At 42.8% G+C, this 26,711-nt stretch overlaps 1 protein-coding gene across 1 annotated transcript in view; it reads right to left on the bottom strand.

Moving 5' to 3' along the window:
- The window catches only part of LOC121539405 (probable E3 ubiquitin-protein ligase RNF144A-A), a 68,382-nt gene extending 44,540 nt beyond the window's left edge, over positions 1–23,842 (bottom strand). Inside the window, exon 1 of the mRNA XM_041847885.2 lies at positions 23,677–23,842. The gene's annotated coding sequence lies outside the window, so the exon portion shown is untranslated. The remainder of the gene's footprint in view (positions 1–23,676) is intronic.
- Between the last annotated feature and the right edge of the window lie 2,869 nt (positions 23,843–26,711).

Raw genomic sequence — 26,711 nt, 5'->3', positions numbered from 1 at the left:
GCCTGGGCATACTACAAAAGGAAGGATGTCATCTTCTCTCATCCCTCAACTACAATCAACCATAATACATGTTGACAGGAACCACCTACTGTAGGCTACAAGCCTATTCACAAAGGAAATGAATTAACACAATATATTTTGCAACCCGTGGTAAATGCTCTCCACGCTGCATTAGTTACTAACTCGTTCATCAATACGAGCAGATGAAGATGAACTCAATCAGGAGAATATTCCATCAAATGCACCATAACCTAGTGGCCTCATTCTCATGCATGTTTGGCCGTGTGTGTGGGTGTGCGCGCCAGGCTGGTCTGAGGGCCAAGGGCCACCGGCATGGTGGACTCTGGTGTCAAACTGCTCCTAATCTGTCTTTCTCTGTGAAGGTCACCCCTGGCCCTGTGACAAGAACACGGTGACTCATTAAACTTCTGGTTGCCATGGAAGTCATGCATTCAACGTTTCAGAATGAGTGGAAAACCGTGGATAGGAGCAGGTGATAAGCACATTGCAATATGCAACAGTAACACTGACAGTATTGTTCGAAATGCAGCTGGGTTTCATTTAGACCATTTTCTCGCAAACAGGTAAATTGAGAGTGATTACTCGATTTCTCTACCCATCTCCCCCCCAACTGTTAGCTCAAGGTTTACAATGGCACAAATGATTCAACACACAGCATTATGAAAGCAATAAGATAATCCAAAGAATGGAACACTCTTTATGCCAGGCCGTTATCGAAACAAAATGCTATAACTGAAAAGCTGCGTATTACGAACATCTCCCTCACCGGTCACAAATGTAGAATATAGGACATAGGTTTCCATTCCACCGTCACCAATGCTTCTGTAATATAGGGCCAGTGATCTCAGGAGGCCACACTTCTTCACCGCTCTCCAGTTCCCTTCTGCCCCAGCCAACTGACCTAAATTCATAACCCAGAGGGATGCAGAGGTCCTTTATTTTGGGCACACTTTTTTTCCCCCCTCGATGAGGATCTGAGGTGACATGACATGCCGAGTGTAGTGTAGTATAGTATAGTGCAGGGCGGGCCCGGATATCAAACAATTGGCCTTTTGTCCTTAAAAGGAAAGGTTCACCCATTTTGAATGTAATATTGTTTTTGTGCATCTCTGAGTGATGTTCTATCGATTCCCTGGGTCATTGCATGTGTATCTGAGTTACTGGCATTGAAGCAGGCAGAAAACCAGGCCGGTATGACGTAGCACCGTGAGAAAGTCGCTCTGGAAGTTAATAGGAATACAATTTTTACCATACATGTCAGATTTCAATACTGGCCGATGTCATAACTCGGGAGGATCTCTTTTCTCAAATGAGCCATTGATCATATTTTACCGATATTCCTACCTTGAAAACTTGGGACTATAACGGAGGGTCTAGCACATTTTTCCTATTGGCCTGCCTCTTTAGTCCAGGGTGCGTTGCATGGTGCCGTTGCCAGAGATATTATAGAAAGGAGAAAGGAATCCAATGAATGAATGAAGGAACGTATAAACGCCCCACCCAGCAAACTGTTGACCAATTGTGTTCACGTTTCATGCTGCGTTTCGCGGTTGCTAAGCTAATCATCATGCAATCCCTTCTCAAAATCAGTGTGTATGTGGAGAAACAAGCCTATTTTCTTCAAAAGTACGTAATGTCACGATTCCAAAGCTATACGATACTACAGATAGAAAGTTAATTATCTCACATCTCTGAAAAGATTGGTAATGTTGTACTTCTTGTTGACGGAATTTGTGCTAAATGTTGGGTTTTTGAGCAAGCAGCCAATAGACTCCCATTCACTCCTTGATGGAGAGCGCTCCTTGTCCCAGAATCGCCCAGAATGCACAAGGCGGCCCATTGACGTAGCATGGGCAATGTTTCCCCATCTCCTCAAAAGGACATCTGCCGTTGCAAATGTTAGACTCCACTCTGAGGCACATCGATCTGCAGGTTGAACATGGTGAGAATGTTTATGTGATTTTATAGCTAATTAGCTATGTTACATGCTGATTTGAGCTGACTTGAGCTGCAACAGATTTTCCATTTTGCTACCAACCCTATTATAAAAACGCCAAAATGAAACATATGTTTACAAAAAATATTGTTCTCACATAGTGTTATTTAAAACTGTAAATTAAAGGAATGAGTGGTTTTGGGTGGATTTTTTCCTTTAATGCTGTGGGGGAACTGAACTGGATGCTTAGTTAAAGTGTGACAGTAAAGGTCTATTTACTCCATGGCTGGACAGACAGACCACCCTCCAGATGTAGAGTTGTAGCTTTGATGGAAGGGTAGACTAGGCTATACAGTGTTGTGCTGTTTGGGAGGGAGGCAGTCACAGGCCCACGGACAGACAGACAGACGTCATGCACGGGTAACTAGGACACAATCAGTCTCATGCCTACTGGGCACGTCGCCATCCCTTTGCAGTACAGTCATGGTGCTGTTTTCTCTATTCTCGAGACAAGAGGGAGGAGAGAAGGAAAAGGGTGGTGGTAAAGAATGCCGTCGTAGGCCCCGGTCCAGTTTCCACACCTTGGTAAACCTCCTAAATGTGTCATTACACAAACGACCCGGGGTTTAGGCAGCGCTCAATGACACAGCGTAAATATTCATGAGATTGTGGCACTTTAAATGGGACTCTGATTATTCCTTTCAAATCCCCAAAAAGTGGAGGCAGGGACACGATGCATCTTTCATCAGCTGTGTCTGATTGAAATCCCTCTAGGTTTTGGTTGGCAGTGTGCGACTATGGCTCAAAATGCATTTTTCCCCCCCATACCCTGTTGCTTACTAAGTGCTGACACCCTCAACTAGACGGCAGTGTTACCGTCAGTGCTATATTTTGTTTTTCTCATCCATACTACTATGTCAACAACAGTCAGCTTGACAACAGTGTTGTTGCCATAGAGACATTGTGCATGCTGTACACCTACTACCTTCACACAGCCTTAGAGAGTATGACAACCACAGATCAAACAAAGGCCTGGGTTGTTTTGATTTTGAGAAGGAATGAAAATAAAATACCACTCTTTCCACAATCTTAAACTGAGCGGTAGACGACCTCTCCCCAGTCTCTTTGGCACATGCAGAGAGCAAGGGTCTAGGGTTGACTGTGCTGACAGTCTGTTGTCTCCCAATGCTCTGTGAGCTCTACTTCTCAAAACAGCTCAAGCCGCATCACAATCACATCTATTTGCTCTGACAGGGAAGTACTTTTTAAAATGTGGTTTTGATTCACTTTCGTTAATAGAAATGACTTTAAATTTCACTGTAATGTCAGGAGACTTGTATGCATTTAAAAAGCATTTCTAAACACTCCACAATGATGCATTATTGTATACATCTGGCCCTTCATTGGACACTGTTAACAAACCTCCAAACGAGCTTCAACGCCATACAACACTCCTTCCGTAGCCTCCAACTGCTCTTAAACACTAGTAAAACTAAATGCATGCTCTTCAACCGAACGCTGCTTGCACCCGCCCACCCGACTAGAATCACTACTCTCGGCGGGTCTGAACTAGAGTATGTGGACAACTACAAATACCTAGGTGTCTGGTTAGACTGTAAACTCTCCTTCCAGACTCACATTAAGCATCTCCAATCCAAAGTGAAATCTAGAATCGGCTTCCTATTTCGCAACAAAGCCTCCTTCACTCATGCTGCCAAACATGCCCTCGTAAAACTGGCTATCCTACCGATCCTTGACTTCAGCGATGTCATTTACAAAATAGCTTCCAACACTCAACTCAGCAAATTGGATGTAGTCTATCACAGTGCCATCCGCTTTGTCACCAAAGCCCCATATACTACCCACCATTGTGACCTATACGCTCTTGTTGGCTGGCCCTCACTACATATTCGTCGCCAAACCCACTGGCTCCAGGTCATCTATGAATCACTGCTAGGCAAATCCCAGTCTTACCTTAGCTCACTGGTCACCATAGCAACACCCACCCGTAGTCTGCGCTCCAGCAGGTATATCTCACTGGTCATCCCCAAATCAAACACCTCCTTTAGCCGCCATTCCTTCCAGTTCTCTGCTGCCAATGACTGGAACGAACTGCAAAAATCTCTGAAGCTGGAGACTCTTATCTCCCTCACTAACTTTAAGCATCAGTTGTCAGAGCAGCTTACCGATCACTGCACCTGTACGCAGACCTTCTAAAATTAGCCCACCCAACTACCTCATCCCCATATTGTTATTTATTTTGCTAATATGCACCCCAGTATCTCTATTTGCACATCTATCATTCCAGTGTTAATACGAAATTGTAACTATTTTGCACTATGGCCTATTTATTGCCTTACCTCCATAACTTACTACATTCGCACACACTGTATATATATATATTTATATTTTGTTTACCCCATATGTAACTGTGTTCTTTTTAAATCGCACTGCTTTGCTTTATCTTGGCCAGGTCGCAGTTGTAAATGAGAACTTGTTCTCAACTGGCTTACCTGGTTAAATAAAGGTGAAATAAATAAAATAAAAATATTACACATATATACAGTGCATTCGTAAAGTATTCAGACCCCTTCCCGTTTTCCACTTTGTTACGTTTACAGCCATATTCTAAAATCAATGAAGTCACCCTCAATCTACACAAAATACCCCATTCTGACAAAGCAAAAACAGGTTTAGACATTTTTGCAAATTTATAAAAAATTTAAAAACTGAAAAAAGTTATTTACATAAGTATTCAGAACCTTTGCTATGAGACTCGAAATTGAGGTCAGGTGCATCCGGTTTTCATTGATCATTGACAGTGCATGTCAGAGCAAAAACCAAGCCATGAGGTCGAAGGAATTGTCTGTAGAGCTCCGAGACAGGATTGCAAATTAATTACTTAAAAATCATACAATGTGATTTTCTGGATTTTTGTTTTAGATTCTGTCTCTCACAGTTGAAGTGTACCTATGATAAAAATTACAGACCTCTACATGCTTTGTAAGTAGGAAAACCTGCAAAATTGGCAGTGTATCAAATACTTGTTCTCCCCACTGTATGTATGTAAACTTCTGACTTCAACTGTACACACACACACACACACCACTACCAGTCAAAAGTTTGGACACCTACTCATTCAAGTGTTTCTCTTTATTTTTACATTGTAGAATAATAGTGAAGACATCAATACTATGAAATAACACATATGGGATCATGTAGTAACCAAAAAAAGTGTTAAACAAATCTTAAAATGTGAGATTCTTCAATGTAGCCACCCTTTGCCTTGATGACAGCTTTGCACACTCTTGGCAATTCTCTCAACCAGCTTCATGAGGTAGTCACCTGCAATGCATTTCAATTAACAGGTGTGCCTTGTTAAAATTCGTGGAATTTCTTTCCTTCTTAATGCTTTTGAGCCAATCAGTTGTGTTGTAACAAGGTAGGGTTGGTATACAGAAGATAGCCCTATTTGGTAAAAGACCAAGTCCATATTATAGCAAGAACAGCTCAAGTAAGCAAAGAGAAACGACAGTCCATCATAAGACATGAAGGTCAGTCAATCCAGAAAAACTTTGAAAGTTTCTTGAAGTGCAGTCGCAAAAAGCATCAAGTGCTATGATGAAACTGGCTCTCATGAGGACCGCCACAGGAAGACCCAGAGTTACCTCTGCTGCAGAGGATAAGTTCATTAGTTACCAGCCTCAGAAATTGCAGCCCAAATAAATGCTTCAGAGTTCAAGTAACAGACACATCTCAACATCAACTGTTGAGAGGAGACTGCGTGAATCAGGCCTTCATGGTCAAATTGCTGCAAAGGAACCACTACTAAAGGACACCAAAAATAAGAAGAGACTTGCTTGGGCAATGGACATTAGACCGGTGGAAATATGTCCTTTTGTCTGATGAGTCCAAATTTGAGATTTTTGGTTCCAACCGCTGTGTCTTTGTGAGACGCAGAGTAGGTAAACGGATGATCTCCGCATGTGTGGTTCCCACCGTGAAGCACGGAGGAAGAGGTGTGATGGTGCTTTGCTGGTGACACTGTCAGTGACTTATTTAGAATTCAAGGCACACTTAACCAGCATGGCTACCACAGCATTCTGCAGCGATACACCATCCCATCTGGTTTGGGCTTAGTGTGACTATCATTTGCTTTTCAACAGGACAATGACCCAACACACCTCCAAGCTGTGTAAGGGCTATTTGACCAAGAAGGAGCGTGATGGAGTGCTGCATCAGATGACCTAGCCTCCACAATCACCTGACCTCAACACAATTGAGATGGTTTGGGATGAGTTGGACCACAGAGTGAAGGAAAAGCAGCCAACAAGTGCTCAGCATATGTGGGAACTCCTTCAAGACTGTTGGAAAAGCATTCCAGGTGAAGCTGGTTGAGAGAATGCCAAGAATGTGCAAAGCTGTCATCAAGGCAAAGGGTGGCTACTTTGAAGAATCTAAAATATATTTTGATTTGTTTAACACTTTTGTGGTTACTACATGATTCCATATGTGTTATTTCATAGTTTTGATGTCTTCACTATTATTCTACAATGTAGAAAATTGTAAAAATTAAGAAAAACCCTTGAATGAGTAGGTGTCCAAACCTTTGACTGGTACTGTATAAATAAATTAATAAAATAGGCTCACTTATTTTAACTTCTTTTCTAGAGCCTTTTGTAAAATGATTTTGTTTTCCATTATATATATATATATATATATATATACAGTGGGGGAAAAAAGTATTTAGTCAGCCACCAATTGTGCAAGTTCTCCCACTTAAAAAGATGAGAGAGGCCTGTAATTTTCATCATAGGTACACGTAAACTCTGACAGACAAAATGAGAAAAAATAATCCAGAAAATCACATTGTAGGATTTTGTGAATTTAATTTGCAAATTATGGTGGAAAATAAGTATTTGGTCAATAACAAAAGTTTCTCAATACTTTGTTGTATACCCTTTGTTGGCAATGACACAGGTCAAAAGTTTTCTGTAAGTCTTCACAAGGTTTTCACACACTGTTGCTGGTATTTTGCCGGCCCATTCCTCCATGCAGATCTCCTCTAGAGCAGTGATGTTTTGGGGCTGTCGCCATGGGCTAACATGGTCTCACTCCCCTCCAAAGATTTTCTATGGGGTTGAGATCTGGAGACTGGCTAGGCCACTCCAGGACCTTGAAATCTCCGCTTTTCGAAGCCACTCCTTCGTTGCCCGGGCGGTGTGTTTGGGATCATTGTCATGCTGAAAGACCACCCACCAGTTTCATCTTCAATGCCCTTGCTGATGGAAGGAGGTTTTCACTCAAAATCTCACGATACATGGCCCCCATTCATTCTTTCCTTTACACGGATCAGTCGTCCTGGTCCCTTTGCAGAAAAACAGCCCGCCCCAAAGCATGATGTTTCCACCCCCATGCTTCACAGTAGGTATGGTGTTCTTTGGATGCAACTCAGCATTCTTTGTCCTCCAAACACGACGAGTTGAGTTTTTACCAAAAAGTTATATTTTGGTTTCATCTGACCATATGACATTCTCCCAATCCTCTTCTGGATCATCCAAATACACTCTAGTTCAAACTTCAGACGGGCCTGGACATGTACTGGTAAGCAGGGGGACACGTCTTTACACTGCAGGATTTGAGTCCCTGGCGGCGTAGTGTGTTACTGATGGTAGGCTTTGTTACTTTGGTCCCAGCTCTCTGCAGGTCATTCACTAGGACCCCGTGTGGTTCTGGGATTTTTGCTCACCGCCTTCTTGTGATCATTTTGACCCCACGGTGAGATCTTGCGTGGAGCCCTAGATCGAGGGAGATTATCAGTGGTCTTGTATGTCTTCCATTTCCTAATAATTGCTCCCACAGTTGATTTCTTCAAACCAAGCTGCTTACCTATTGCAGATTCAGTCTTCCCAGCCTGGTGCAGGTCTACAATTTTGTTTCTGGTGTCCTTTGACAGCTCTTTGGTATTAGCCATAGTGGAGTTTGGAGTGTGACTGTTTGAGGTTGTGGACAGGTGTCTTTAATACTGATAACAAGTTCAAATAGGTGCCATTAATACAGGTAACGAGTGGAGGACAGAGGAGCCTCTTAAAGAAGAAGTTACAGGTCTGTGAGAGCCAGAAATCTTGCTTGTTTGTAGGTGACCAAATACTTATTTTCCACCATAATTAGCAAATAAATTCATAAAAAATCCTACAATGTGATTTTCGGGATTTTTTTTCTCAATTTCTCTGTCATAGTTGATGTGTACCTATGATGAAAATTACAGGCCTCTCTCATCTTTTTAAGTGGGAGAACTTGCACAATTGGTGGCTGACTAAATACTTTTTTCCCCACTGTATATATATATATATATATATATATATATATATATATATATATATATATATATATATATATATATATATATATATATATATAGACTCCATGAGAGGGCCTGCCATGACTGTTAACTCATTCTTAATGCACATTTAACCCTGTGGGCACAGCCACATGCTTCTGCCCGGACTTCCCTCTCACCCCTGTTGTGTTGACTTGTCAGCCATCACGCACACAGGCTAGCACATAGCATGTTCACACACAATGCTCACTGCTCTGCCTCCAGACTTCGTGTCCTCAGCGTCCTCTCAGACCGCAGCAGACTCACACTCTCCCAGAGCCCTGGGACACACACACACACACACACACAGGCTGGAAAAGCCAATATGCTATGCTAGGCCACATGCTGATGCTAGAGTAAAGTGCCGGATGAGACTGGGCAAAACACATAACATTGGATTAAGACACAATTGGATAAAGATAAAAAGTCCAGAAATAACCATACTAGGTCCAGCTAATGAGAACCTCTTTATTTGCGATGCATAGTATAGGTAAAATCTAACTTACTATTTCTAACACCAATTTGACATGTGGTGCTGCAGATTGCTAGCTGGCAAAATGGTAAGCAATCTGCCTATATACAACCAAATCTCTCTGGCCTAGCCTGCTTAACGGGGTCCTGAGAGAGAGGCTCTCATCCTGCCTGGGCTCAGAGACCGAGACAGAGACAGAACTGGTTACATCGTCAACACCTGCATTCCACAGGAGCCTGTCTGCCTGGAACACTGAGCTAGCTGTTCTGGTGCAGGGCTGAGGGAAGGGCCCGGGCAGGCAGGCACCATGCCACTTTAACAACGACAGAGATATATAGAGGGGAGAGAGAGAAGGTGCAGATAAAGTGGGAATGAGAGAGGAGGGGAGAGAGCGTGAGAAAGAGAGAGAAAGGAGGGGGGGAGAGGGTGAGAGATAATTTCAGATTGTTTATTACAGTTTTGCTTATCTATTGCACTTGCTTTGGCAATGTAAACATATGTTTCCCATGCCAATAAAGCCCATTGAAATGAACTGACAGAGAGCGGGAGGGAGATAAAGATAAAAGAGATAGTTACAGTGCATTCGGAAAGTATTCAGACCCCTTCCATATTTTGTTACGTTACAGCCTTATTCTAAAATTATTTAAATCGTTTTCCCCCCCTCAATCTACACACAATACCAAAGCAAAAACTGGTTTAGAACTTTTAGCAAATGTATTAAATTTAAAACTGAAATATGTAATTTACATAAGTATTCAGACCCTTTACTCAGGACTTTGTTGAAGCACCTTTGGCAGTGATTACAGTCTCGAGTCTTGGGAATGACGCTACAAGCTTGGCACACCTGTATTTGGGGAGTTTCTACCATTCTTTACTGCAGATCCTCTCAAGCTCTGTCAGGTTGGATGGGGAGCGTCGGTGCACAGCTATTTTCTAGTCTCTCCAGAGATGTTCGATCGGGTTCAAGTCCGGGCTCTGGCTGGACCACTCAAGGACATTCAGAGACTTGTCCCGAAGCCACACCTGCGTTGACTTGGCTGTGTGCTTACGGTCGTTGTCCTGTTGGAAGGTGAACCTTAGCCCCAGTCTGAGGTCCTGAGCACTCTGGAGTAGGTTCCCATCAAGGATCTCTCTGTACATTGCTCTGTTCATTTTCCCCTCGATCCTGACAAGACTCGCAGTCCCTGCCGCTGAAAAATATCCCCACAGCATGATGCTGCCACGACCATGCATCACCGTAGGGATGGTGTTAGGTTTCCACCAGACGTGACGCTTGCCATTCAGGCCAGAGTTCAATCTTGGTTTCATCAGATCAGAGAATCTTGTTTCTCATGGTCTGAGAGTCTTCAGGTGTCTTTTGGCAAACTCCAAGCGGGCCGTCATGTGCCTTTTACTGAGGAGTGGCTTCTGTCTGGCCACTCTACCATAAAGTTCTGATTGGTGGAGTGCTGCAGAGATGGTTGTCCTTCTGGAAGGTTCTCCCATCTCGACAGAGTAACTCTGGAGCACTGTCAGAGTGACCATTGTGTTCTTGGTCACCTCCCTGATCAAGGCCCTTCTCCCCCGATTGCTCAGTTTGGCCGGGCGGCCAGCTCTTGGAAGAGCCTTGGTGGTTTCAAACTTCTTCCATTTAAGAATGATGAAGGCCACTGTGTTCTTGGGGACCTTCAATGCAGTACCCTTCCCCAGATCTGTGCCTCGACACAATTCTGTCTCAGAGCTCTACAGACAATTCCTTCGACCTCATGGCCTGGTTTTTGCTCTGACATGCACTGTCAACTGTGGGACCTTATATAGACAGGTGTGTGACTTTCCAAAATTATGTCCAATCAATTGAATTTACCACAGGTGGACTCCAATCAAGTTGTAGAAACATCAAGGATGATCAATGGAAACATCATGCACTGGAGGTCAATTTCGAGTCTCATAGCAAAGGGTCTGAATACTTATGTAAATAAGGAATCTGTTTATTTTGTTATAAATTTGCAAACATTTCTAAAAACCTGTTTTCACTTTGTCATTATGGGGTATTGTGTGTAGATTGATGAGAAAAAAATAGTTAATCCATTTTAGAATAAGGCTGTAACAAAATGTGGAAAAAGGGAAGGGGTCTGAATACTTTCTAAATGCACTGTAGATAGAGGAGAGAGAGAGCGACACACACACACACAACAAAAATGAACGCAAACATTTCAAGGATTTTACAGAGTTACAGTTCATATAAGGAAATCAGTCAATTGAAATAAAATAATTAGGCCTTAATCTATGGATTTCACATGACTGGGCAGGGGTGCAGCCATGGGTGGGACTGGGAGGGCATCAGCCCAACCACTTGGCAGCCAGGCCCAGCCAATCAGATGGAGTTTTTACCCACAAAAGCACTTTATTACAGACAGAAAAACTCCTGATCAGAAATGCTCACTAACAGGGATAAACAAATTTGTGCACATTTCAGAGAAATAAGCTTTTTGTGCATATGGAACATTTCTGGGATTTGTTTTTCAGCTCATGAAACATGGGACCAACACTTTATATGTTGCATTTATATTTTTGTTCAGTGTAGACAGAGAGAAGGACAGAGACAGTGACATTAGACCCACTTACTCAAATCAGAGCACTGATTTTGCTAGAGGACTACCTAGAGGACTACACTGACTGCACGTAAAGCACTGGACAATGGTGTCTTCATTGGCACTTTGAGGGAGGGTTACTGACTGAGACACTGAGTCTAATCCCAAAGGCATGGCACAGGGTTATTTTCTTGAGTGTAATGCAGTTTAGTAAATTGACAGGAATTTGAAGATTTCTAACTGCTAGAACTGCAGTGACGGTGAAAGCCCTCTTAAACAAAGGACACTGTCCCTCGATATAGACGTCTATTGTGTCATCCCAGCACACAGGCCATGGGACTGCCCCTTTAAGGCATTTTCTAAATCCCTACAGCAGCACTTGAGGGATAATCAGTGTCCAGACAGACAGACAGTGGGCAGAGTCTGACTGAGCTCTCCCTTCTGCTAAACACATCCATGTGGTCTGAATGAGATCCAGCAAGGCCACTCCGGGCCATCCTCAAGTCAAGAACTACTTAGCGGTTCTGGTCAACAACACGATTCAACACGATACACAGTAAACACAACGGGAGAGTAAAAGGCATTTCAGATAGCATGCCGTAGAGGTGTGGACTCGAGTCACATGACTCGATTCACAAATTTGATGACTCGAGGCTCGACTTAATAGAAAATAAAAACTTGAGTTGATTTGGACTTGGAGCCTCAAGACTTTGTAACGTTTTATCAGTCATTTTGTGCCAGATTCTCCATAGATTACTCTCCAAGCAGACAGAGAAGCCGCAAGCAGCATCGCACATGTAAATAAATTTTTTTTGCAACAGATTGGCTAGTGAAACGCACACTCGGCCCTCTGATTGGACAAGCAAACTATCAATCACAGGTCGGGTTAGCTGGCGCAGTGTTTCCCAAAGGGTTAGTGCTATCCAGAATCCTTGGGACGTCCCTGCCCTAAACCCTAACCTTAACCATAACCTAAACTTAACCCTTCCCTTAACCATTTGAAATATCAACTTCAAATGGGGTAACGTCAGAGTTGGGAAGTTCTTAAAGTGGAGAATGAAAGGAGTATGAAACTGAATAGGAAAAATACATACTTTTCATACATTTCATTGGCTACATATGCATACCATTTCTATTTTATATTTCTACCTTTGCCTATTTGATCTGGTTTCTAACATAGGTCTACGGTATTGCACCATAGGTCTACGGTATTGCACCATAGGTCTACGGTATTGCACCATAGGTCTACGGTATTGCAGCAACCTATTGTCTAAAAAACTTATCATCTGTGCTTCAGAACCAATAAGATGCACGTCTTGTTGGTGACCAATGACCAGTCGTCAGCATTAGCGCACAAAGGCGAGCACGCATATGCAGAAAACGCTTCATTTTCTGTTTTATCAGGCAAAACCGGAGTAGGCCTACGTCTACATTATCCATATATAGTTTAGCAATCTACTACAATGCATCTTTACCAGAAACAGAACGTTAGGCTACCTGCCGATTTCATTGATAATTTTTATATATTTCAGACAGCCAAAGTTGGACTACTGGCTATATGTCTGAAGATCGCTGTAACATCGCACTACCTTCAAGATTATGGGAAAATGTAATAAATTTGCCAGAATATGTTATGATATTTGTGAGGAAGAAAGGGTCTACCCAGTTGGCAACAAGCATTCTACAGGCAGGCAGCATGGTGACAGACCATGCATTCCATTCATCTCCTGCAACCTCCGCTGCATACAGGTAGGGTAGGTATTATCCTGCTTGCTCTTAACTCCAGAGAAGTGACAATGTGACATGATATTGACTGCTAACATGAATGACTTTCAGCTCAAAATGCAGGTGTAAAACAGTTTGTGTCGTGCGTTTTGAAAATGCTTCACAGTTTATGCCTGTAATGACAGGCTGCATTTGCGCAGTAATTTTGTGCGCATGCATGTGCGAGGATCACGGGTCAAAAAGTTTGGGAACCACTGAACTAGCAAACAAATTGGTGATTTGCTGTACAGCTAGCTATAGGCTTGGGTGCAGCACAAATGTCAAATTGTAGGAAAGAGAGGATTACCATAAATAAATATGCAGCTCCAAAAATGTTTGGTGATCAAGAATATGAAATGCTTACTTTGCAAGCTCACCAGCAATGGGGCATCAAGCAACAATTACTAGCATAGGCATACTGGTCTTCTGGTATGAAATTGCTTGAAATTGATAATTTACTTATGAAACTTGCATTTGGAATGTGTTAAAATTGGGACATTATCAAAATATGTTGTAGACAAAAATAATGAAAAGGGATGTCTCGTAGCCTCAAATACACAAAGACTTGTAGTTGAACAAGTCATTGCATTTTTTAAAACTTTACTTGTGACTCGACCCGTTCTACTTGGAACTCGACTTGAGACTTGAACCTTGAGACTTGCTTGGGACTCGAATAAGTGACTTGGTAACATTTCTAGTAAGCAGTGTTCTATGTAGAGTAAACACCAGGAGAGTACAAGGTCTTTCAGATAGTAAGCAGTGTATTAAGTAAAGCATGTATTGTATTGTCCACAGAAAGGATGGCATTCTGTACTGACAATGTTGTACATACCCATGGCCTTGTGACACATAATGGTAGTCAGTGGAAACGTGTCTTACCGTCCTTTCCCTTGCTCTTTTCCCTTGATCTCCCTATGAGGCTAGGCAGACAGCCTGGGATAACACCTTACACAGCATGTTGGCTCACATCTGCCCAACACCCTATTTCAGAATCCAAGTAAGAAAAAAGATCGATGAACAAGCACAATGTGCTTCTCCTCTTCCCATTCACTCAGACTAGTTCTGCTGCTGTGGCCCTCTCTGGTGTCGACCACAGAAGATGACTTATACACAAGGCCTGGGTTGTGTTCATTAGGCACCAAATGGAAGAAAACTGACTGAATCAGGAAGGGACTACCTGAACCTGTCCAATAAGAAATGTCACATTTCGAAAAGCTTTGCTGCCATGTGCCATGATAGGGCTAGCACAGTTACTGTATAACCGACGGTTATGGATGAAAATAAACTAACCGTCATAACTTAAAAAATAAAAACTAACATCTGACTACAGACGGGACGGCCAGGCCTTCTTGTGGTTGAATTTGTTTCTGCTGTAACATGGACTCTTAACGTGATGAAACTTTGTTGCTCCTTGCTGAAACAAGCAAAGTGTTGTAGCAAATGAGTCATCGGTTGCCTAGGCAACGCACCCCTTCCTGCAGCAGCCGGACACAGAAATTGAATAAATTAAAATGGGTTTGGAACCTCTAACCCTGGCAATTTGACTGTTAAATTAATGGGTACACTCGCAATGGCTGCCTGGTATTGTGATCCAATCATTTTCATGGTAATGTAGAATGTTCATGCAAATGATGTTAACTGATGTGGCTCATGCAATGAAATGTATTTTTTGTAATGTCAGTTGAGTTGAATCAACAAATCACAACACATATTGATGGGTACACTTCCTGCTTTGCTCCTATGGGTACACTCGCAATGGCCGCCAGTCCACCCATTATGCCACCATTGACTTGAATGGGGATGCCCTATTTATTCATTCTATTTCTATGGCAACCAGGAGCGGAGGAGAAGAGAAAATGTGCGTTACACACACACAGAGCATTCAGAAAGTATTCAGACCCCTTAACTTTTTCCACATTGTTACGTTATAGCCTTCTTCTAAAATTGATTAAATGGGGGGGTTTTCCACCACATCAATCTACACAGAATACCCCATAATGGCGAAGCAAAAACAGGTTTAGAAATGTTTGCAAATGTATACAAAAAAACTGAAATATCACATTTACATAAGTATTCAGACCCTTTACTCAGTACTTTGTTGAAGCACCTTTGGCAGTGATTACAGCCTCAAGTATTCTTGGGTATGGCACACCTGTATTTGGGGAGTTTCTCCCATTCTTCTCTGCAGATCCTCTCAAGCTCTGTCAGGTTGGATGGGAAGCGTCGCTGCACAGCTTTCTTCAGGTCTCTCCAGAGATGTTCGATCAAGTTCAAGTCCGGGCTCTCTGTACTTTGCTCTGTTCATCTTTCCCCCGATCCTGACTAGTCTCCCAGTCCCTTCCACTGAAAAACATCCCCACAGCATGATGCTGCCACCACCATGCATCACCTTAGGGATGGTGCCAGGTTTCCTCCAGACGTGACGCTTGGCATTCAGGCCAAAGAGTTTAATCTTGTTTCTCATGGTCTGAGAGTCCTTTAAGTGCCTTTTGGCAAACTCCAAGCCTTTTGGCAAACTCCATGTGCCTTTTACTGAGGAGTGGCTTTCGTCTGGCCACTACCATAAAGGCCTGATTGGTGGAGTGGTGCAGAGATGGTTGTCCGTCTGGAAGGTTCTCCCATCTCCACAGAGGAACTCTGGAGCGCTGTCAGTGACCATCACCTCCCTGACCAAGAACCTTCTCCCCTGATTGTTCAGTTTGGCCAGGCGGCCAGCTCTAGGAAGAGTCTTGGTGGTTCCAAACTTCTTCCATTTAAGAATGATGGAGGCCACTGTGTTCTTGGGGACCTTGAATGCTGCATACATTTTTTGGTACCCTTCCCCAGATCTGTGCCTCGACACAATCCTGTCTCAGAGCTCTATGGACAATTCCTGCGACATCATGGCTTGGTTTTTGCTCTGACATGCACTGTCAACTGTGGGACCTTATATACAGTGGGGGAAAAAAGTATTTAGTCAGCCACCAATTGTGCAAGTTCTCCCACTTAAAAAGATGAGAGAGGCCTGTAATTTTCATCATAGGTACACGTCAACTATGACACACAAATTGAGGAAAAGAAATCCAGAAAATCACATTGTAGGATTTTTAATGAATTTATTTGCAAATTATGGTGGAAAATAAGTATTTGGTCACCTACAAACAAGCAATATTTCTGGCTCTCACAGACCTGTAACTTCTTCTTTAAGAGGCTCCTCTGTCCTCCACTCGTTACCTGTATTAATGGCACCTGTTTGAACTTGTTATCAGTATAAAAGACACCTGTCCACAACCTCAAACAGTCACACTGCAAACTCAACTATGGCCAAGACCAAAGAGCTGTCAAAGGACCCCAGAAAAAAAAATTGTAGACCTGCACCAGGCTGGGAAGACTGAATCTGCAATAGGTAAGCAGCTTGGTTTGAAGAAATCAACTGTGGGAGCAATTATTAGGAAATGGAAGACATACAAGACCACTGATAATCTCCCTCGATCTGGGGTTCCACGCAAGATCTCACCCCGTGGGGTCAAAATGATCACAAGAACGGTGAGCAAAAATCCCAGAACCACACGGGGGGACCTAGTGAATGACCTGCAGAGAGCTGGGACCAAAGTAACAAAGCCTACCATCAGTAACACACTACGTCGCCAGGGACTCAAATCCTGCAGTGCCAGACATGTCCCCCTGCTTAAGCCAGTACATGTCCAGGCCCGTCTGAAGTTTGCTAGAGTGCATTTGGATGATCCAGAAGAGGATTGGCAGAATATCATATGGTCAGATGAACCCAAAATATAACTTTTTGGTAAAAACTCAACTCGTCGTGTTTGGAGGACAAAGAATGCTGAGTTGCATCCAAAGAACACCATACCTACTGTGAAGCATGAGGGTGGAAACATCATGCTTTGGGGCTGTTTTTCTGCAAAGGGACCAGGACGACTGATCCGTGTAAAGGAAAGAATGAATGGGGCCATGTATCGTGAGATTTTGAGTGAAAACCTCCTTCCATCAGCAAGGGCATTGAAGATGAAACGTGGCTGGGTCTTTCAGCATGACAATGATCCCAAACACACCACCCGGGCAACGAAGGAGTGGCTTCGTAAGAAGCATTTCAAGGTCCTGGAGTGGCCTAGCCAGTCTCCAGATCTCAACCCCATAGAAAATCTTTGGAGGGAGTTGAAAGTACGTGTTGCCCAGCGACAGCCCCAAAACATCACTGCTCTAGAGGAGATCTGCATGGAGGAATGGCCAAAATACCAGCAAAAGTGTGTGAAAACCTTGTGAAGACTTACAGAAAACGTTTGACCTGTGTCATTGCCAACAAAGGGTATATAACAAAGTATTGAGAAACTTTTGTTATTGACCAAATACTTATTTTCCACCATAATTTGCAAATTAATTAATTAAAAATCCAACAATGTGAATTTCTGGAAAAAAAATGCTCATTTTGTCTGTCATAGTTGACGTGTACCTATGATGAAAATTACAGGCCTCTCTCATCTTTTTAAGTGGGAGAACTTGCACAATTGGTGGCTGACTAAATACTTTTTTTCCCCACTGTAGACAGTTGTGTGCCTTTCCAAATCATGTCCAATCAATTGAATTTACCACAGGTGGACTCCAATCAAGTTGTAGAAACAGCTCAAGGATGATCAATGGAAACAGGATGCACCGGAGCTCAATTTGAGTCTCACAGCAAACCCTGTTTTTGCTTTGTCATTATAGGGTAGTGTGTGTAAATGTATTTAATCCATTTTAGAATAAGGCTGTAACGTAACACAATATGGAAAAAGGGAAGGGGTCTGAATACTTTCCGAATACACAGTTTGATATTTATTCTTTGCTATTCTAACGGTTATTTGGTTGGCCAATAACCATCATCCAAAACTCCATGACCGTCACAGCTCTATGCCCTTACGAATATGACCCCGGTTTCTCAGGCCGAACATAGGGCTGAAAGGAGAGAGAAGAAGTGAAAAGCACAAACAAAAGTATGTCAACACCCCTTCAAATTAGTGGATTCGGCTATTTCAGCCATACCCGTTGCTGACAGGTGTATAAAATCTAGCACACAGCCATGCAATCACCATAGACAAACATTGGCAATAGAATAGCCTTACTGAAGAGCTCAGTGACTTTCAACGTGGCACTGTTATAGGATGCCACCTTTCCAACAAGGCAGTTCGTCAAATTTCTGCCCTGCTAGAGCTGACCCGGTCAACTGTAAGTGCTGTTATTGTGAAGTGGAAACGTCTAGGAGCAACAATGGCTCAGCCGTGAAGTGGTAAGCCAAACAAGCTCACAGAACGGGACCGCCGAGTGCTGAAGCTCGTAGCGCGTAAAAAATAGTCTGTCCTCGGTTGCAACACTCACTAACGAGTTACAAACTGCCTCTGGAAGCAACGTCAGCAAAATAATTGTTAGTCGGGAGCTTCATAAAATGGGTTTCCATGGACGAGCAGCCGCACACAAGCCTAAGATCACCATGCGCAATGCCAAGTGTCGGCTGGAGTGGTGTAAAACTCGCCGCCATTGGACTCTGGAGCAGTGGAAACGCGTTCCTTGGAGTGATGAATCACACTTCACCATCTGGCAGTCCGATGGGCAAATCTGGGTTTGCTAGCTGCCCTAACGCATAGTGCCAACTGTAAAGTTTGGTGGAGGAGGAATAATGGCAGAGCCCTGACCTCAACTCCATCGAACACCTTTGGCATGAATTGGAACGCCGACTGCGAGCCAGGCCTAATCCCCCAACATCAGTGCCCGACCTCACTGCTCGTGGCTGAATGGAAGCAAGCCCCCGCAGCAATGTTCCAACATCTAGTGGAATGCCTTCCCAGAAGAGTGGAGGCTGTTATAGCAGCAAAGGGGGGACCAACACCATATTAATGCCTATGATTTTGGAATGAGATGATCGACGGGCCTCAAATACATGACCAGTTATAACTAATGCATGCACTTATAAAAGCATTGTCACCCTTTTCTTCAGTGAAATTACATAAGTGTACAGTATGCTGCTCACTACTGGTTCGCTTGACCCCTTAAATGGGTCTTTATCATCACCCAGCCTACAGAGCTGCAGGCCTATCACCTTTTGCTTCAAATCACATCAGAATCAAAGCCTATATGGCTATAATGTTCTAAAGATCTGGGTTTGTAGTTCCACTGAGCATATGTGTAAAGCGTGTATCCATTTTAAAGATGCAGTATTACTTTAAACTCCACTGCTGCAGTAGTGTCTGTCAGGCCAGCCTGAGGCTTATTGACAGAGATTAATGTATATACCTTTGCAGTGTACAATTTGATCAGGGATTAAACATACTGTTGATGTGCTCTAGAGTTAGACCTGGAGGGTGTTCATGGCACTGCACACTATGTTCCCTATTCAAAACACAAACCTAGAGATGCTAGTCTTTTGTGGATCATGGTGTATTTACTGCATTCTTTGCATGAGCGTCTTACTTGACTTCACAAAGGCTAACCTGTCTGACGAGCAAGCTACAGCTGAGGGAGCCATGCACTCCAAAATGCCAAGCACTGTGAGCGAGCATTGTCGAAAAGGTAATTACAGTACAATAACATTAGCGATTCCTCCAAATACTGTTATGATTGTTTGGCTGGATGCAGGCCATTAGGCAAAGCACCACTTGGAGCAATAAACATTTCAGGAACCATTCAACACCCAATCATTGTGTTTCCCGACTCGCTCCACGTTCCCCACCACTTGGGCCCGGCAGTCTGCTGAATGCGAATGACACTGAAAACTATTAGGTAATCTAACCACATACAACTTGAACGAACAATTTTACCCACACCCAAGAGTCATATAACTGCAAATTATTATACAACATCTAGCCAGGAGTGACAATGAATTTTCTCCACAATTCCAATGCAGCAAAACACACAGACTTTGAGAGTGACACACACCCCCACATCCCTGTGAAGACAGCCTAATTGGATTTAAAAAGGTAATGAGTAGGCATTCATTAGCGGGGTACGTGCTTCTGTTTAAACTGAATGGGTGTCACATTTCTGGCATGGCTGTGCAGTCACAAGCAGCCTGGGATTTGTATTTATTAGGGATCCCCTGAGCTACTTACATTAGTAACTTGTCATGTTTAACAAGTTCAATGGCGATAAACAGATTTATCGCATTCCAACTCTAAAGCCTTGTTCACACTGCAGGCCTTAATGCTCAAACCAGTTTAGTTTTTCAAATCCATTTTGGAATACTGACTGCCCAAACAGCAAGTTACAAGTGGCCAAGTTGTTCAGACAGCAGTCATTTTGCTGACATGGCTACGCTAGTTGTCATAGAAACAATAGGTGTGCACACAGTGGTGTAGGCTGATTGGTGGTGCTCATGCTTCCTATCACTCAGATGTTATGTAGCAAGCTAAGGAGACAATGCCTGCCATGGACGTTTACCAGTTGCTTTGAATGTTCAAAATCACGATTCCTTTTTGGCTAGCCATGACAATCAACTAGCTAGGTAGCCGTTTAGCTTTCTAGCACATTCACTCATTTGTAAATAAATAATCAAAAGCTAGCTAGCTACACAAGTTCTTGCCAAAACTGTCAGAGTAGCAAGCAACAAGATACACCATATAACAGTCTAAAACCACTTGAGGGCAAATAAATCAGATTTGACCATTCAGAAACAAGTCACATGGCCAGGAATCTGATTTGTATCTGATTTCAAACCACCTAAGAAGGTGAAATGTTGCTTGAAATATCTGATTCCATGTGCTTTTTGACTGTTCAGACTGCAGGAAAAAAAGAACAGATTTGAGTCAGATATGCAACAAAAAACTATTTGATTTGAGTCACTTCAAACTGCCAAAGTGAACAAGGCTTAACTGTGTCAAGGCCTGAGCAGTGTTTTTAGTTACATCCACACCATACTTGTGTGATTACATTGTGATCGAATGTGGCAACCTTAAAACTACTTAGGGTAGGGCAGTGCATGGTGTCAGTTTACCCACAATTTCAACATGCTAGAATTGCCCAGTTATGTATAACGTTGATATGGCATATCTTTATAGAACTAGCCTACCAGAGGAGACGGCAAAGTTGGCCCTAATTTTTATTTAGTGACAATGATCAATACATTATGATTGGGTAGCCTAAATGTACAGCAGTCAATAATCCCTTAATTCAATAAGACACCATTAGAGGTTATTTTCTCAAAACCAAGCAACTTATCATTCAGTAGCAGTCTTAAAACCCACAGCAGTTCATGTTACACGCTAAGCCATGCCCAACAACCATAAAATGCTTAGAGGCACATTGTATGCCCAAGTACTTATTACTGAAAAGGGGGCTTGTGCTATTTGAAGCCAACACAAAACACACTCCCACACCCAGGTACATTCAGTGCCTGTTTAAATTAAAAGGAATACTCAAGGCTGCAGTCAGTCAGTATTATTCACTGGGGATTTCCGATGGTACAGGTGGATGTTTGAGCAGGACTCACAGTTCTGAGGGATTGGGGAGAGTAATGTTGATTGTGTTCCCAAGAGGCTGGCAGGTACACTGTGTTCTCAGCCTGCCTCTCATTACCAGCATATCACATCCATTGAAAAACATTATTCCCCTCATGCAAATCCAGGTCCATTTCCCCTGAGAGTGGCTTGTCACTCAGTGAATGGATTTCAATGCAACCATTTTTCTCAGAACAATCTTTTAGCCATGTATAGCTGGAGATTGATGTGTTTTGTTCCTTGATGGATATAATGCCTGCCTCATATCTTAAGGATAGAAAATCCATCACCTTGCATGCCTGTCTGACTGCCTGCCAGGCTGTATTCACCATTCAAGTGTGAGATGATCTTCCCAGCACGCTATTACAGCTCACATGTAGTTCAGCGAAACAGAATCAAATTGTACAGTATGGGCAAGATGCGGAAGTGACGGTGCTATAGAGAATGGGTATGTCTGTATCATTGCATGAGTCCTCAGCTTTGACCTTGACTGTGCAGACATGGTCTTTGTTCATGCCTAGGCCTAATCTGGGGGAGGGGGGGGGGGGCCTAGCTGCTTCAAATGGAAACGCCATGGCAAGGCACCATATGACCTTTCAGAGCTCAGAGAGAGCAGTCAACCAGTCCAAACAACACAGGTTGAAATTAATATTGAGATGTACTCATGTATTACGGTGGGTCATCTTTTGTTTTGTTGGACTATGTTTTCCTTGATGAATGTCATGGATTCACATTACCTGGAATCTTCGATATTCATTTTGTATAGTATCACTACATAGCGTTTACATTCCCCTTATTCTGGTTGATGACACTCACCAGAACAATCCCCTAGGGGAATAATCAACTCTCAATAATGTTTTAGGGTGTCACCTTGCTGTGCATCATATATCCAACATAAACACTAGCAGCCTATCTGACATCAGCACTGCATCAGTCCCATGGTTTCTGAAGAGCCACTGTGCTTGAATAATGATAATGTGGTTGCAGTGTCAGCAACACAAAAATCAGCAGCTCATAAAATCAACACGGTCGTCCTCCTGAGTGGATGAACAAATAGTCTTGGCGAAACAAGTTGGAGAGCTCTGAGTATCGACAAGACATGCAAATGACAAAACGCAAAATACAGCTTGCTATAGACTACAGGTAATTCCAGAACAACTGCCAATCATGTTGGCTCCCTCCTATAATGCCTCAGGTAATTTTCAGTAGGTCTAATATTATAACAAAAAGCCTACAGTAGGCTGCAACACTATTGAACACTATTTTCCTGCACCAAAAGTGTTACTTCTGCCTACCTGTACGATATAAACGGTTAGGTCTATTTAATCTGAAATTGTGTTACATTTTGCACGCCCTGACTGGAGGGCAGCTGACAATATCAGCCTGTATATTGCAAAGCAAATCCGTTCTAATTGTCCTTCTCAGTTTATAAAACGATACAACAACGTTACAGCAACCGTGTAGCCTCGACTGTATGGGAAACGCAGCTACTGTTAAGGTTCTCAGACAGAATTGTCATGTGGACGACTCGGTCGTGCAAATGTTTGGAAATAAACACAAAATTACCTGGCCTTTTGTGACAGCGCCGTGTTGATTATAAAATAACCCCAGGAGCGATGAAAGCAGAACTTCAAACAGGGAGGGACCTACCTAAATTTGTCAAATAGAAACTCTCGTTTCAGTCCGTTTTGCAACTGTTTGGACTAATGATTACACCCGTGGTTACAGAGTATTGTTTTTGGTGGTGACTTCTAAATGTATCCGTCCAAAACGGAGAGGCTGAAACATTCGACCATGTATCACCTGGAAAGAAACTAACAGGATATTCAATGCAAAAAAAATCAAAATAAAAGACTGCGTGGATAACGAAACCAGACAAATCAAAACCACAGCTGACGAGCAGTATCGAATGACAGTTAAAGTAGCTGCATGAGGAAATCATGAAAACAATGTCTGAGGACTCCCTTGCAACTGAGCAACATCCCTTTCACCCGCCTCCAAACCGGTGGCTCACATACCACAAACCGAGGTTAAATCTGCATAATATTGTAAATATCCCAAGGTGATATGCCTACCTTGAAAATGCCTAGCAGCTCTACACAAAATCAGCTGCTCCGCGCGACGCACTGGAAGGACCCCATTTGTTAGCGAACGTTTTTGTTGAGTTATGAGCCTGCTTCTTCTTCTTCTTCTTCAAGGTTAATTGGGAGACTACACCCATAAAATGTATTACCCCCACCTACTGTACGGGGTAGTATGAGTGCACGTTCACTATCAAATGTTCACTCATCATCGGCCTACTTCTTCTTCAGTGGGGTTTATTGGCGGTTGGCGCTCCAACATTATGGTGCATTACCGCCACCTACCGTACTGGAATGTTGGCCAGAGACAGGGAGAAACTAAATCCTACCTTCCAACCCCGTTTCTCTTAAAAAAAGATTGGTTAGCCCATTACACATTTACATTTACAGCTACCAACAAGCTCAGAGACCGTTTCTATCTACAAGCCATCAGACTGCTGAACACTTCAAATGTACTGACCACCTGCACTGACTCTGCACCTTAGCACATATGTACTCACTCACACACACACCCACACACACGCGTACAGTTGAAGTCGGAAGTTTACATACACCTTAGCCAAATACATTTAAACTCTGTTTTTCACAATTCCTGACATTTAATCCTAGTAAAAATTCCCTGTCTTAGGTCAGTTAGGATCACCACTTTATTTTAAGAATGTGAAATGTCAGAATAAGGTAGAGTGAATTATTTATTTTCTGCTTTTATTTCTTTCATCACATTCCCAGTGGGTCAGAAGTTTACATTCACTCAATTAGTATTTCGTAGCATTGCCTTTAATTGTTTAACTTGGGTCAAACGTTTCGGGTAGCCTTCCACAAGCTTCCCACAATAAGTTGGGTGAATTTTGGCCCGTTCCTCCTGACAGAGCTGGTGTAACTGAGTCAGGTTTGCAAGCCTCCATGCTCGTACACACTTTTTCAGTTCTGCCCACACATTCTCTATAGGATTGAGGTCAGGGCTTTGTGATGGCCACTCCAATACCTTGACTTTGTTGTCCTTAAGCCATTTTGCCACAACTTTGGAAGTATGCTTGGGGTCATTGTCCATTTGGAAGACCCATTTGCGACCAAGCTTTAACTTCCTGACTGATGTCTTGAGATGTTGCTTCAATATATCCACATACTTTTCCTTCCTCATGATGCCATGTATTTTGTGAAGTGCACCAGTCCCTCCTGCAGCAAAGCACCCCCACAGCATGATGCTGCCACCCCCGTGCTTTACGGTAGGGATGGTGTTCTTCGGCTTGCAAGCTCCCCCTTTTTCCTCAAACCATAACGACGGTGATTATGGCCAAATAGTTCTATTTTTGTTTCATCAGACCAGAGGACATTTCTCCAAAAAGTACGATCTTTGTCCCCATGTGTAGTTGCAAACCGTAGTCTGGCTTTTTTATGGCGGTTTTGGAACAGTGGCTTCTTCCTTGCTGAGTGGCCTTTCAGGTTATGTCGATATAGGACTCGTTTTACTGTAGATATAGATACTTTATAACCTGTTTCCTGCAGCATCTTGACAAGGTCCTTTGCTGTTGTTCTGGGATTGATTTGCACTTTTCGCACCAAAGTACGTTTATCTCTAGGAGACAGAACGCGTCTCCTTCCTGAGCGGTATGACGGCTGCGTGGTCCCATGGTGTTTATACTTGCATACTATTGTTTGCACAGATGAACGCAGTACCTTCAGGCGTTTGGAAATTGCTCCCAAGGATGAACCAGACTTGTGGAGGTCTACAATTGTTTTTCTGAGGTCTTGGCTGATTTATTTTGATTTTCCCATGATATCAAGCAAAGAGGAATTGTGTTTGAAGGTAGGCCTTGAAATCCATCCACATGTACACCTCCAATTGACTCAGATTATGTCAATTAGCCTATCAGATTCTTCTAAAGCCATGACATAATTTTCTGGAATTTTCCAAGCTGTTTAAATGCACAGTCAACTTAGTGTATGTAAACTTCTGACCCACTGGAATTGTGATACAGTGAACTATCAGTGAAATAATCTGTCTGTAAACAATTGTTGGAAAAATTACTTGTGTCATGCACAAAGTAGATGTCCTAACCGACTTGCCAAAACTGTAGTTTGTTAACAAGAAATGTGTGGAGTGGTTGAAAAACGAGTTTTAATGACTCCAACCTAAGTGTATGTAAACTACGACTCAACTGTATATACACTACAAGTAAAATGTTTGGACACACCTACTCTTTCAAGGGTTTTTCTTAATTTTGACTATCTTCTACATTGTAGAATAATAGTGAGACATCACAACTATGAAATAACACATATGGAATCATGTAGTGTTAAACAAATCAAAATATATTTAATATTTGAGTTTCTTCAATTAGCCACCCTTTGCCTTGATGACAGCTTTGCACACTCTTGGCATTCTCTCAACCAGCTTCATGAGGTAGTCACCTGGAATGCATTTCAATTAACAGGTGTGCCTTCTTAAAAGTTAATTTGTGGAATTTCTTTCTTCTTAATGCATTTGAGGCAATCAGTTGTGTTGTGACAAGGTAGGGGGGTATACAGAATATAGCCCTATTTGGTAAAACACCAAGTCTATATTATGGCAAGAACAGCTCAAATAAGCAAAGAGAAATGAATCCATCATTACTTTAAGACATGAAGGTCAGTCAATACGAAAGTTTTTGAAAGCCAAGTTAACAAACAGATCACCGATCCCACCGTACCTTCTCCGCTATGCAATCCTGTTTCCGAGCTGGTCATGGGTGCACCTCAGCCACGCTCAAGGTCCTAAACAATATTATAACCGCGATTGATAATAGACAGTACTGTGCAGCCGTCTTCATCGACCTGGCCAAGGCTTTCGACTCTGTCAACCACCGCATTGTTATTGGCAGACTAAATAGCCTTGGTTTCTCAAATGACTGCCTCGCCTGGTTCACCAACTACTTCTCAGATAGAGTTCAATGTGTCAAATCGGAGGGCCTGTTGTCTGGACCTATGGCAGTCTCTATGGGGGTGCCACAGGGTTCAATTCTTGGGCCAACTCTTTTCTCTGTGTATAT

Source organism: Coregonus clupeaformis, chromosome 25, assembly GCF_020615455.1.
Source record: "Coregonus clupeaformis isolate EN_2021a chromosome 25, ASM2061545v1, whole genome shotgun sequence".
Classification (NCBI taxonomy): Eukaryota; Metazoa; Chordata; class Actinopteri; order Salmoniformes; family Salmonidae; genus Coregonus; species Coregonus clupeaformis.
The sequence above is the reverse complement of the archived record's forward strand: the minus strand, read 5'-3'. Positions and strand labels throughout refer to the sequence as shown.